The 14523-nt window shown below is 43.5% G+C and overlaps 1 pseudogene; it reads left to right on the plus strand.

Moving 5' to 3' along the window:
* Window positions 1-204: 204 nt before the first annotated feature.
* On the plus strand, window positions 205-321 carry LOC124597185 (annotated as a pseudogene).
* Window positions 322-14523: the final 14202 nt, after the last annotated feature.

The following is a 14523-nucleotide window of genomic DNA, read 5'->3' on the forward strand; positions in this document are numbered from 1 at the left end:
AACAAAACGCAGCTCTGTTATGTCTTCCTTGGATTCCCTTTGTACTACTTTGCGCTACTCTATTTCGAATATCTACTCTTTGTAAAATTTTAACTAACTATTACTTCGAAATACTACTACCGTTTTTTGGCTCTTAGGCCATTTCGTACTAAAGAATTTAATCTAATACTCGTTTTTGTATAACCACTCTCTAAAGAGCGGTTAGGCAACGGCTTTGCCACAGCGGCTACACCGGTTCCCGTGAGATCACCGAAGTTAAACGCTGTCGGGCGTGGGCGGCACTTGGATGGGTGACCATCCAGCCGCCATGCGCTGTTGCCATTTTTCGAGGTGCACTCAGCCTCGTGATGCCAATTAAGGAGCTACTCGACCGAATAGTAGCGGCTCTGGTCAAAGTAAACCATCGTAACGACCGGGAGAGCGGTGTGCTAACCACTCGCCTCTCCTATCCGCATCCTCAACTAAGGATGACACGGCGGTCGGATGGTCCCGATGGGCCACTTGTGGCCTGAAGATGGAGTGCTGCTTAAAGAGCGGTTACGTGGCTCAGGTGTATGGTGACGGGACCAAATTCCGTCCGCAGCCGCCGCTGTTTTCCAAGACGCGGTCAGTGGGCAGTCGGCAGCGGGATGGAAAGAAGCACGGCCGAACTGGATATGACTTTGAAATACGTACACTGGTGTCCAAAATTAAAGCAACAAACCGCTGTTTCCCCGTCCTGTGTTTAATTCACGATATAATCATACAAACTGTCAACATACGTCCATACGATAGTTTTCTGCACGGAAGGTGCAATTTCGGTCAACAGAAAACCACACCATTGATGACGTCAGGGCACCTACCAAACAGAGTAGTGTTTGCCGGGTAGTCCCACATCCACAATCGCTGTGTACATACCCGCAGACGGTGCAGTATGGCACAGACAACACGCCTACCAGGCTCTCTACGGTGGAGGGCCATAGGAAGAATGGAGCAGGAGAGTCGCAAACTCATGTGGTCCGATTTTTTAACGTGAGTCGTTCCGTTGTTTCTCGGATGAGGCGGTAGGTTATAGGGACCAAAACTGTATCCCGAAGACCAGGGCAGGGCCAACCACGGGTGATATCAGAAACAGAGGAGCTCCCTACACCGACAAACTCTTTTACGACGATGACATTGATAAATTAGATGCATTTAACGGGCTTCCGAACATACAAACCACTCTCATTTAATCACGCGAAATAGTCCTGGTACAGACACGTGTGCCAATAGCAGTCGCAAGATATGCAGCTATCTGTCTAGGAGTGAACGGTCCATTCATTTTCGTCCCTAGGGCTACATGTCGGTCGTCTTAGGGTGTAGTGGTCTGTCTATGACCACCTGAATGCTTTCCCGTAGCATTACCACCTTTAGCGGTCTTTTAATCGCAAGATGACACTTTCGGGCACAGCTACTGGTGCGGCCACAGTAGTGACACTCTGACAGGCTTCGCGCCGTTCAGTTTCTCGTTCATGATTGTAAGAACTAAAATGATGTCTTACAGACATATTACGGTATCACATGGAATGTCAGACTGATCTGTTCTACAACAACCTTCGTCCAACACCGTACTGCATGATGTATCGAATGCATATAGAGCGTTCGTACACAGGCTTCGCTATATTTAACACATCCTGCCCTCTACATTTCCTTCTACAATCATTAGTCAGCTGTTCCGTAGCAATAGTCGATTGCTCTTTAGGAACTGGCAGTTGTTCCTTAGAAAGTGTCAGCTGTTCTTTAGCAGTTGTCAACCAGTGTACATACACAAACTTTTGTCGTGAGTCAGTCATTCTATTGACTAATAGGTAGAGATAAAGCTTAAGTCTGTGGAGCAAGACCGCGACCAGGCTATTGGCCTGACTACAGGAGGAGTGCAACTTTTGCTAAAAGGATGAGTGGATCCAGAGCCGTCCAGGAGGTAACGGAACGAGGAAAAGCCGCCGCCCCTATCCTGGACTTCACTCGGGACCTCCAAGGCCGCAGTTTAAAGCTCTGGATCACCATGCCCACATTTATGGATGAAAACCTTACCAAGATCCATACAGTAGTTCCTGAGATTAACCTTCACGTACAGACAGAAAAAACGCAACGGGTGAATCTAATTTACAATATGCGTAGATAAATCGAAAGATTACGCACCGAGTTTCTTGTACGTAAATCGCTTTTGAATGCTGGATGAGGAGATCGCGTTATGTCTCACGCTAGGACGAGAAATGTCTACCAGCATATGTTTGACTTTGACATTATCAGTACACGCTGAGGTGACGAAAGGTATACCATAACTTTTGTCACGGGACATCTCCCAATACTGTGTCGCGACTCCTTTTGTCCGGCGTAGTGCAGCAGCTCGACGTGGCATGGACTCAACAAGTCGCTGGAAGTCCCCTGCAGAAATGTTGAGCCATGCTGCCTCTATATTTGTCCACAATTGCGGAAGTGTTGCCGGTGCAGGATGTTGTGCACGATATGACAGTCACGTAAATGTTCAATGGGATTCATGGCGGGCGATCTCGGTGGCCAAATCATGCACTCGAACTGTCCGGAATGTTCTTCGAAGCAATCTTGAACATTTGTGGCCCGGTGACGTACTTTGGAAGATGAAGTCCTTGAATGGCTGCAAGTGCTCTCCAAGTAGCCGAACATAACCATTTCCAGTTAGTGATCGATTCAATTGCACCTCTTTACAGAGCCGCCACCAGCTTGCACAGTGCCTTGTTGATAACTGGAGTCCATGGCTTCGTGGGTCTGCACCACACTCGTAACCTATCATCATCTCTTACTAACTGAAATTGGGTCTCATCTGACCAGACCACGGTTTTCAGTCGTTTAGGGTCAAACAGAATGGTCACGAGCCCAGGAGAGGCGCTGCAGACGATATTGTGCTGTTAGCAACGGCACTCGCGTCGGTCGTCTGCTACGATAGTCCATTAACACCAGATTTCGATGCTCTGTCCTAACGAATATGTTCGTCATACGTCCAACATTGATTTCTGCGGTTAATTCATGCAGCTCTGCTTGTCCGTTAGCACTGACAATTGTAGGCAAACCCCGCTGCTTGCATTCCTCAAGTGAAGGCCGTTAACCACTGCATTGTCCGAGGTGAGAGGTAATGCCTGAAATTTGGTATTCTAGGCATACTCTTGACACTGTGGATCTCGGAATATTGATTTCCGAAATGGAATGTTCCCTGCGTCTCGCTCCAACTACCATTCGTCGTTTAAGGTCTGTTAATTTCCGTGGTGCGACCATAATCAAGTCGGAGACCTTTTCACGTGAATCACTTGAGCACAAGTAACAGCTTTGCCAATGCACTGCGTTTTATACCTCATATACGCTACACAAACACCATTTGTGTATGTGCATATCGCTATCCCATGAATTTTGTCACCTTAGTGTAGTGTCCTAATGACACTACGGGTCCTCCTCCATTCTTTTCTAGTTTTATGACTCCCAACGGAAGAGTTTTATTACTCATAGTAAAATTGTGTTACGGGACGGGACAGCTTCTCTTTCATCCATGTTGAAGTGATGGCGGGAACGAGCTAAGTTGTAACGTGGCAATCAGCACTTTAACGAGAAATTCACGTTGCTTGTACGACATCAGCTCCATAGCTACAGCAATGGAATGGCAAAGCAAATAATGCATTACTATCAAAGAATAAAAGTGTTAATTTATACTTGAGTATTGTATTGGGTCGGTGCATAAATTCGTAGCGTTTAATAAACATAAAAGATATATTTAACAGAGACTTTAGTCCTCAGCAATGTACGAAGGTAAGTCAATTATTATCGCCAAAGTAGTTATAAAATTTTATTGTAATCAAATAGGAAACTTACAAGAACACCATTTTTGGACATAGTCACCTTGCGTTTCAACGCACTTGGTCCATCGTTGCACAAGCTTCCTGATGCCCTCATAAAAGAAGGTTCTCGGGTGAGCTGCGAGCCAGGAATGTACTAGTTCTTTCACTGCTTCGTCCGAGGCAAATCGACGGCCCCTTAACGCCTGTTTGAGTAGACCAAACAAGTGATAGTCAGAAGGGGCAAGATCGGGACTATTGGAGGATGGTCCAGTACTTCAGATTTGAGTTTCTGGAGCGTTTCAGCAGTGTGGGCAGCAGTATGCGGACGGACATTGTCGTGCAACAACACACCACCTTTTGACAGCAATCCTCGGCGTTTGCTTCGAATTGCAGGCTTTAGTCTCGCAGTAAGCATCTCACTGTAACGTACACTGTTTATTGTTGTGCCTGTTTCCCCATAATGTTTCAGTATTGGAACTCGTGCGTCCCAAATAACGGTAAGCATCAGTTTTCCTGCGGACGGCTGGGTCTTGAACTTTTCCTTGCACGGCGAATTTGGATGTTTCCATTCCATACTCTGCCGTTTACTCTCCGGCTCGTAATGATGGATCCATGTTTCGTCACTAGTAATGACCCTGTCTAAGAAATTATCCCCTTCGTTCCCTTAGCGATCCAAATGTTTTTTGCAGATGTCCAAGCGCGTTTGTTTATGCAACTGTGTGGGTTGTTTTGGGACCCATCTTGCACAAACTTTATGAAACCCAAGTCGGTTGTCGATAATTTCATAGGCAGAACCGTGACTAACTTTCAGACAATGTTCCACTTCTTCAATAGTTAATCGTCTGTCTAAGAGAAGCATTTCACGTGAACGCTCAATGGTTTCTTCATTTGTGGCGGTAAACGATCGTCCAGCTCCTTCATCGTGCGTAACACTTGTGCGACCATTTCGGAATTTTTCAATCCATTCGTAGACACTCCATTGTGGCAAAACACTTTTCCCGTGCTTTGGTGTAAATAGACAGTGGAGCAGCCATGATTAACAACACGGCAGGGATAATGAAACTAACCTAGCAGTTTGAAAATTGCAAAGATGTAACAACAAATAAACAAAGCATGCGTCATCAACGTAAAACGACAGTGCTACCAAAATAAACAAAAATACAACTAAATTGCGGATAATAATTGACTTACCCTCGTATTATCCTTCACTGTTTACAACAGTCTGCGAACGCTTTTTAACTTTTCAGTTCTGCGACTGTGTAAATCAGGTGTTTTTGAAGCGAAGAGCCATGTTCGGAGTACATTTTTATCCGAAAAGGAAGTTCCTTGCGGTACCATACACCCGATTTTTTAACCTTCCCCACTGCATACAAATGTTGCACGATGGTGGAATGATCACAGTTCGTCACATATACCAATTCTCAAGTAAACTGACGTGGATCACTGTGGATTAATGCGTTTAAACGATCTCCATCAAACCCTGAACGTGTACCGTGAATATCAGGAATCCGATAAAGTATCAGATCTCCGACATCGCTGTGGCAGGAAAATTGTCCTGCAAGAACGGGACCAATGAAGACTAAAGAGAATCGTTCAACGTGACAGAAGTGGCTCCCCTGCTGCAGATTTCAGTGCTGGACTATCAACAAGTGTCAGCGTGCGAACCATTCGACGAAACATTATCGATATGAGCTTCCGGAGTTTAAGGCCCCCTCGTGTACCCTTGATAACTGCACGACAGAAAGCTTTACGCCTCGTCTGGGCCCGTCAACACCGACATTGGACCGTTGATGACTGGAAACATATTGCCTGATCGGAAGAGTCTCATTTCAAATTGTATCGAGCGGATGGAGACAACATAGTGAATCTATGGACCCTGCATGTCAGCAGTTGACTGTTGAACCTGGTGGAGGCTCTGTAATGGTGTGGGGCGTGTGCAGTTGGAGTGATATGGGACCTCTGATACGTCTAGACACTACTCTGACAGGTGACACGTACGTAAGCAACCTGTGTGATCACATTAATCCATTAATGTCTGTTGTGCATTCCGACGGTCTTGGGCAATTCCAACAGGACAATGTGATATCCCACACGTCCAGAATTGCTACAGAGAGGCTCCAGGAACACTTTTCCCAGTTTAAACACTTCCGCTGGTCACCAAACTCTCCAGACATCAACATTATTGAGCATATCTGGGATGCCTTGCAACGTGCTGTTCAGAAGAGATATCCACCCCTCGTACTCTTACAGATTTATGTACAACCCTGCAGGATTAATGGTGTCAGTTCTCTCCAGCACCACTTCAGACCTTAGTTGAGTCCATGCCCCGTCATGTTGCGGCACTTCTGCGTCCTCTCGGGGGCCCTACACGATTTAGGCAGATGTACCAGTTTCTTTGGCTCTTCAATGTATTTCAACGTTCTCGGTGACCAAGAGTTGCCTTTTCTTCCACATCTTCGTGATGATTATGCTGTGGACACTCCCGGTTCAGTACTAGAAGAGCCATATTCACAAGGCTGCACTTACAAGCTTTTGGTTTAGCACTAATTCATATCACCACTCCTCGACTGTGTTGTTAAAAGTTACAACAAGCCCACGGAAAAGTCTTGGATCTATTTGTAACAGTGGAGGAAACGTAACAATCACCATTCTACATCAACAAAACTACTTTGCAATTCACACTGAAGTGCCTGGCAGAGGTTTCTTCGAACCATCTTCAGACTATTTCCCTACCGTTCCACTCCCTCAAGCACGTGGAAAAAATGAACACACAGATCCTTCCGTATGAGCCTTGATTTCTCTTATTCTTTTACGATGATCGTTTCTTCCTCTTTAGGCTGGCGACAGTAAAATATTTTAGACTTCAGGGGAGAAAGATTGTGATTTAAATTTCGTGAAAAGATCTCGCTGCAACGAAAAACTCAATTCTTTTATTGATCGTCTCCCCAACTCGCTTATCGTATCTGTGGCACTCTCTCCTCTGTTTCGCGATGATACAAAACGAGCTGCCCTTCTTTGGACTATCTGGTAAGGAGCAGCGGCACTCTAGCAGATGATTAAGAAGCGTAGTATACGATGTCTCTCTAGTAGACAATAAAACACAGTCTTTGGTTGGCTGCCCCACAACATTATCTACGTGATAGTACCAATTTAAATTGTTCGTAATTGTAATTCCTGGATATTTAGTTGAAGTGAAAGCCTACAGATTCGTGCGATTTATCATGTAACCAAAATTTAACGGTTTTTTTAGTAATCACGTGAATGACCTCACACTTCTACTTACTCAGAGACAACTGCCACTTTTCGCACCCTACAGATATCGTGTCTAAGTAATTTTGCAAATCGTTTCGATCTTCCGATGCTTTTACTTGACGCTAAATGACAACATCAAGAAAGAGCACTGCTCAGATTGTCTCCTAAATCGTTTGTATTTAGGAGCAGCAGAGGGCCTAAAACATTTCCTTGCGAAACGACAGATATCAAACTTCTTGGCAGGTTATAACTGTGTGCCGGACCGAGACTCGAACTCAGATGTCACTTCTGTTTTAATCGATGATTTTTCAGTCGCTTGTTACGCACTGTGACCTTTCTGACAGGAAATCAGAATCCAGTTGAACGTCTGGAACGATACTACATAGGCACGCAATTTGATTATACGTCTCTTGCGAGGAACGGTTTCAAAAACCTTCTGAAAATAAAGAAATATTGAATGTATTTGAGTTACCCTGTCGACAGCACTCATTATTTCGTGCGAATAAAGAGCTAGTTGTGTTTCACAAGAACGATATTTCGTGAACCCCTGGTGACTCTGTGTCAATAGACCGTTACCCCTGAGGTAATCCGTAATGCTGGGAGACAGTATATCTTCCCAATCCTACTGCAGATCGACGTTAGTGATATGGGTCTCTAATTCGTCGGATTACTCTTGTTTCCTTTTCTGAGCACTAATGTGACCTGTGCAACTTTCCACTCTTTTGGTACGGATGTTTCGACGAGCGGGCGATTGTATATGATTGCTAAGTATGCAGCTATTGCATCAGCATACTCTGAAACGAAACTAATTGGTCTGTTTATTTCGTCTTTTTTGGCGAAGGAATTTCGGAAAACTGTGTTTAGAAACTGTGCATTAGTGGCAGTCGTCATTCGTAGTATTACTACTGCTGTTGTGCAGTGAAGGTACTGATTGGGTCTTTCTGACGGTGTACTTTACACAGGACCAGAATCTCTTTAGATTTTCTGCCAGATGTCGAGACACAGTTTCGTTGTGGAAGCTATTAAAAGCATCTGGCATTGAAGTCTGAGCTAAATTTCGAACTTTAGTAAACAACAAGAATCCTGGGGATTTTGTATTCAATTGCCACGCTTTTTTTCGTTACTTCTGTAACAATGTTCTGGCCTGGTTTATGCACCATAGGCGATCAGTGTAATCTTTTATTCATTTATTTGATATAAATCTCTCAGTTGCCGTCGATGCTATTTCTCTGAATTCGAGCCTCATCTGGTCTACGCTTAAACAGTTAGTTTGGAAGGAGCGGAGAGTGTCTCTGAGGAAGACGTCTAGCGAATTTTGATCTGCTTTTTTAAATACATTTTGCGTGCATTTTTGGTGGCTTTGGATGTTGCGGTGCTGTCTCGGCTCAAGCTTGAACGACCTTGTGGTCATCAATCACTTTATCGCTCTGATGCACTCTACTTAGCCAGGACTACTTGTTGCTATGACATCGATTATGTTTTCGCTACCATTTACGCTTCGAGGAGGTTCCTCAACTAACTGCTTAAAATAATTTTCGGAGAAAATATTTGATACAATTTCGGACGATTTTTATACCTGACACCGGGTTTGAACATGTCTTTTCACCAAGATAACGACGGTACACTGAAATCACCACTAACTATAACTGTATGAGTGGGTTATCTATTTGAGACGATAATCGACTTTTCTTTGAACAACTATTCAGCACCGATCAAGTTTATCAGGAGGTCGGTAAATTAAACCAAGTATTAATTTAATTTACTCCGGTTGTCAAGTATACCCTACAAAACATTAATTCACAGGAAATAGCTACTTCAATTTCGCTTCAAGATAAAGTACTTCTAGCTGCAATAAACACACCGTCACCAACTGTATCGTATTTGATCTATTCTTTCTGTACACTTTTAGGTCCTTTGTGAAAATTTCGTCTGCACTTACTTCTGGCTTTAGCCACCTTTCGTTACCTGTAACTATTTGAGCTCCAGCGCTTTCTATTAGCGCCAGGGGCTATGACCTTTTCCCAACAAAGCTTCGACAGTTTACAATTACAGTACTCATTTTTGCTATGTCTACACTTGAGCTGTATTTATTTTAGACCCTTTGAACTCCTTTTTGTGCTTTCGAGAGATCCTCTAACCTGAAAATGTTATTTAATAAAACTCACTCACAAATCTAATCCCGTCCTTACAATCCCTATGGAAGCGACACGTAGGGGGTTGAAGTATATTCCTAGAATCATCACTTAAAGCCGGTTCCTGAAACTTAATACAAAAGCTTTTTCGGGATAGTTTATCTTCAAGAATCTGCCGGTTCAGTTTCTTTGGCAATTCTGTGACGCTTTTCTATGGGTGAATCAAACCTGTGACCATTCGTGCTGCCCTTCTTTTTATATGTTCAATGTCCCTGTTATTCCTATTTAATATGGGTCCCACAGACTTGAGTATCATTCTAGAATGGGTCGCACGAGTAGTCTGTAAGCAATCTCCTTATTAGACTGATTGCGTTTCCCAAATATTCTACCAATAAAACGATGTCTTCTACCCTTCTTGCAGATCGGTCTGATCTGTGCTTTCTTCCAACTATTGGCTACGGCGTTTCTTTCGAGGTATCTACGATAGGCAATGGTTAAGAGAGGGGCTAACTCAGCTGCATACTCAGTACATAATCTGATAGCGATTCCGTCAGGTCCTGGGTCTTTGTGCAGTTTTAAGGAATTCAGCTGTTCCTGAACGACACTGTCAGTAATATTTATTCAATTCATCTTTTCTGTGCAATGAGGATTAAATTGGGACAATACTCCTGGGTTTTCTTTTTAAAGGAATATTTGAAAATCGAGTTAAGCATTCCTGATTTTACTTTGCTGTCCTCCTTTTTAATTCCTCTTTCATCCACTAGTGACTGGACACTAACTTCGGTTTCACCAACAGCCTGTACATACGAAGAGAATTTGTTTGGGTTTTGTGAAAGATTATTTGACAACATTCTGCTACGGTAGTCACTGAAGGCTTCACACATTGCTCTCCAGATAACCAAATGTATTTTCCAGAATGAGATTTTAACTCTGCGGCGGAGTGTACGCTGATATGAAACTTCCTGGCAGATTAAAACTGTGTGCCCGACCGAGACTCGAACTCGGGACCTTTGCCTTTCGCGGGCAAGTGCTCTACCATCTGAGCTACCGAAGCACGACTCACGGCCGGTCCTCACAGCTTTACTTCTGCCAGTATCTCGTCTCCTACCTTCCAAACTTTACAGAAGCTCTCCTGCGAACCTTGCAGAACTAGCACTCCTGAAAGAAAGGATACTGCGTAGACATGGCTTAGCCACAGGCTGGGGAATGTTTCCAGAATGAGATTTTCGCTCTGCAGCGGAGTGTGCGCTGATATGAAACTTCCTGGCAGATTAAAACTGTGTGCGCGACCGAGACTCGAACTCGGGACCTTTGCCTTTCGCGGGCAAGTGCTCTACCATCTGAGCTACCGAAGCACGACTCACGGCCGGTCCTCACAGCTTTACTTCTGCCGTATCTCGTCTCCTACCTTCCAAACTTTACAGACGCTCTCCTGCGAACCTTGCAGAACTAGCACTCCTGAAAGAAAGGATACTGCGGAGACATGGCTTAGCCACAGCCACAGCCATTCTGGAAACATCCCCCAGGCTGTGGCTAAGCACTCCTCAAAAGCAGTGAATCTCACTTCGGTAGCTCAGATGGTAGAGCACTTGCCCGCGAAAGGCAAAGGTCCCGAGTTCGAGTCTCGGTCGGGCACACAGTTTTAATCTGCCAGGAAGTTTCAAATGTATTTTGTTCAGCATTTCTCTACCTATGGTAGTATAGTTCGTTTTTCACTTATCATGCAGTAGTCAGTGTTCCTTTAGAAGTTTCTTTGCACTGTCTGTATACCATGGATGGTCCCTCCCATCATGAATGATCCTTCTGATCACAAAATTATCCCGTGCATGAGCAACTATTATTTTAAACTTGAGCTATAGTTGCTCTACATGCTCGTGTCCTGTGCTAAAAGTTTCTAGTTCCTCATTGAGATATGTCACTACAGCTTTTTTATCTAGTTTACTGAACATATAAATGTTTCTACTTGCTTTAGTTACTCTTCGTACATGGGTAATCATAGCTGCTACAGCTGCATCATGGTCACTTATTTTCAATACTGACATCCTCAAAGAGGTCAGGTCTGTTTGTTGCCATTAGATCTCATATATATCTATCATGAATGGGGTTCTGAACCATTTGTCATAAGTAGTTTTCAGAGAAGGCATTTAGTTATCTTTTACAGGATGTCTTACCACGCCCACTTTAAACAAAACTATAAGTTTCTCAATTGGTCATTGATTGTTAAAATATCCACCAATGATTACTGTATGACTAGGGAACTTGTATAAAAGGGAACTGAGACTTTGTTTAACGTTTTCGGTTACATCAAAAGGTGAATTTGGTTCAGTGGGTTTGAGTTTCTTGTCTATTGCGACAAATACACCACTCCCATTCCCCAGTAGCATGTTCCTTTGATATATGGTTCAAATGGCTCTGAGCACTATGGGACTTAACATCTGTGGTCATCAGTCCCCTAGAACTTAGAACTAATTAAACGTAACTAACCTAAGGACATCACACACATCCATGCCCGAGGCAGGATTGGAACCTGCGACGTAGCAGTCGCGCGGTTCCGGACTGAGCGTCTAGACTTCGATATATGCATTTCCTCAAAAATCTCACTGCTATCAAAATCAGGTTTTAATCAGTTTTCTATACCTCGTGTTATGTGAGATTCACTGCTTTTGAGGAATGCTTCAAGTTCTGGTCCCTTGTTGCGAATGCTTCGGCATTTTATTACTACGATTTTAATTCTCTCGCCTGGGGGGAGAGCTTCTTTTGGATTTCACAATAATACTTCCGTGTCTTCTTCTACAGCTGTCGTTATCTGGATAGTCACCTAAACTAAAAAAAAAAAAAAAAAAAAAAAAAAAAAAAAAAAAAACCGAACGCTCGAATCTCTGGCTCAATCCTTCCACTGGTCTGAGAAAGAACCAGAAATTTAGTAGCTCTACGTGATGTAATCATCAACGTGTGTCTTTCATATCGACGTATGTACGCGAAGAAATTTGTGCACTTCCTTCTCCAACCGATTTAGAAAAAATGGTGCAAATGGCTCTGAGTACCACGGGACTCAACAACTGAGTTCATCAGTCCCCTAGAATTTAGAACTACTTAAACCTAACTAACCTAAGGGACATCACACATATACATGTCCGACGCAGGATTCGAACCTGCGACCGTAGCAGCCGCGCGGTTTCAGACTGAAGCGCCTAGAACCGCTCGGCCACATCGACCGGCCAACATATTTAGACCCCTGTCAATACTAAAGCCCGTGCTACACAATGTCAGTGTGACACGCTTGAGGGTGAATAATTTTTTGCCTACTGCGCTTACTTTCCTGCGATTCGTCCATTTCTCATATGTACGTCTACTGTTTTATAGAACAAAATGTTAAAAATACGCATTGTTAATCAAAACAAAGCTATAGCACTGTGTTACAGATGAGAAGGACATGCAAAATACAGAAAATTAGGGGGAGTTGGACTGAGCAAGCAGTTTAAGACATTTCAGCACCCAACAAGAGTAGAGAAGACCAAACAAAAATATAGAACGCTATTGTGAACGAAATACAGGTGGACAAAGGTGTTAGGTGATGAATTCAGTGGAGTGTTTGCAGAAAGAAATAACATTCCTCTCAAGTTTTCTGATGAAGAACGATTCGCACGAAAAAGCTGGCTTGGTGCGCGTCTGTAATATAACCAAACACTCAGTGCCAGGACCCAAAACAACAAGAATTAACGTGATTACTCAGTGTTATCGAAAAAAGAATTTTAACAAATATTTTGAAACATGTGGAAATTTCTGTTTTAAAATGCGACTTCATACCAAACTGCATATATTCGCACAACAAATATAAAAACGGGATGACGTAGGTACTAAAGCTGCGAAATAAGTAAGCTCTAAACTAGACATAGTTACGTACAAGTTAAAAATACGACACTTCCTGCTGATTAGTTATATTACGTAACAACTTCAGAAAGTGAGTTGGACTCGTGGACCCACGCTAAGACCACTATCAACAAGAGTGGTACGCTGTCAGACGAGAGTTGATGTGCAGGATTTACAGCGCACACAGTTCTGCTGTTGTGAGGACAACTGGTGCATCACAGGGTGCGAGTGAAATGGCACAGCAACGGGAAACATACTCCAAAGTTGAAGTACGTGAGACAGTACGATTTTTATGGAAGGAAACGTCTAAAAAACGTCTAAACTGCACACAGATCCACCCTGTGATTCTGGTGATGTATGGACCAAATGGACTGTCTCGTCTAGCCGTAGAGAAACGGTGCCACCTATTCGACTAAGGCCCCACAGGCGTCGGTGGTGCTGATAGGGAATACCAGTTCTTGCACCAAGCAATTTCCATCTTGAAACTTCCTGGCAGATTAAAACTGTGTGCCCGACCGAGACTCGAACTCGGGACCTTTGCCTTTCGCGGGCAAGTGCTCTACCAACTCAGCTACCCAAGCACGACTCACGCGCCGTCCTCACTTCTGCCAGTATCTCGCCTCCTACCTTCCAAACTTTACAGAAATGGCACATTCTGGAATTTCCATCTTTTCGGCAAGCTGACAAACATCTGGGCGAAAAGAGGTTTTCCAACGATGAGGACGTTCACAGAGCAATTGTTCAATGGCTCCGTGAACCACGGGCGGATTTCTGTTGTGGAGGAATTGAACGACTGGTAGAAACGTCGTTTGCAGAGACTTCGTCACTATGTGCCAAAATACCGTCGTGCATCTGTATCACTTTCTAGTGTGGTGCAGCATCAATAAAAGTTTTTTGGGCTACCATACTAATGTTTAACTTACATTCTGAAATCCTTTCGTAAAATTTTAACCTGCCATTATTTCACCATTGGGATGCTTTGCAGTATAAAGGCGGATTCACTACATCCATCGTGGATGACTAACTGGGAGAGTAATCCAAATTTGCGGATTATGTAGGTGTGATATGCACCTATGGCTTTTTGAATTTAATAATTTATTGGACAATCAACTCGTTTCCGAATCACTACACGCTCACCATCAGATGGAGGTGTTACAGGAAAATTATTTTCTGATCATGTTCAGTTAGACACTATGGTCATGGTGCTGACGAAAGTGAGGGAAATTTAGGCATAACTTAACGAACTGTGTACGAAATAAAAGATAGTGGTGTTTTTGGACAATTTCATTAGATGACATTTTGTTATTCGTGGGAAATTCAATTAGATACTGTACATGTAGCCAGCTTACTGACACACACATGAATTTCTCGTGGATATCAAGATCACATGTAACGCGTCATAAATATAACGATCTTTTTGTTTTGAACACATTTCAGGAGTTTAT

This window comes from Schistocerca americana, chromosome 2 (assembly GCF_021461395.2).
Source record: "Schistocerca americana isolate TAMUIC-IGC-003095 chromosome 2, iqSchAmer2.1, whole genome shotgun sequence".
NCBI lineage: Eukaryota > Metazoa > Arthropoda > Insecta > Orthoptera > Acrididae > Schistocerca > Schistocerca americana.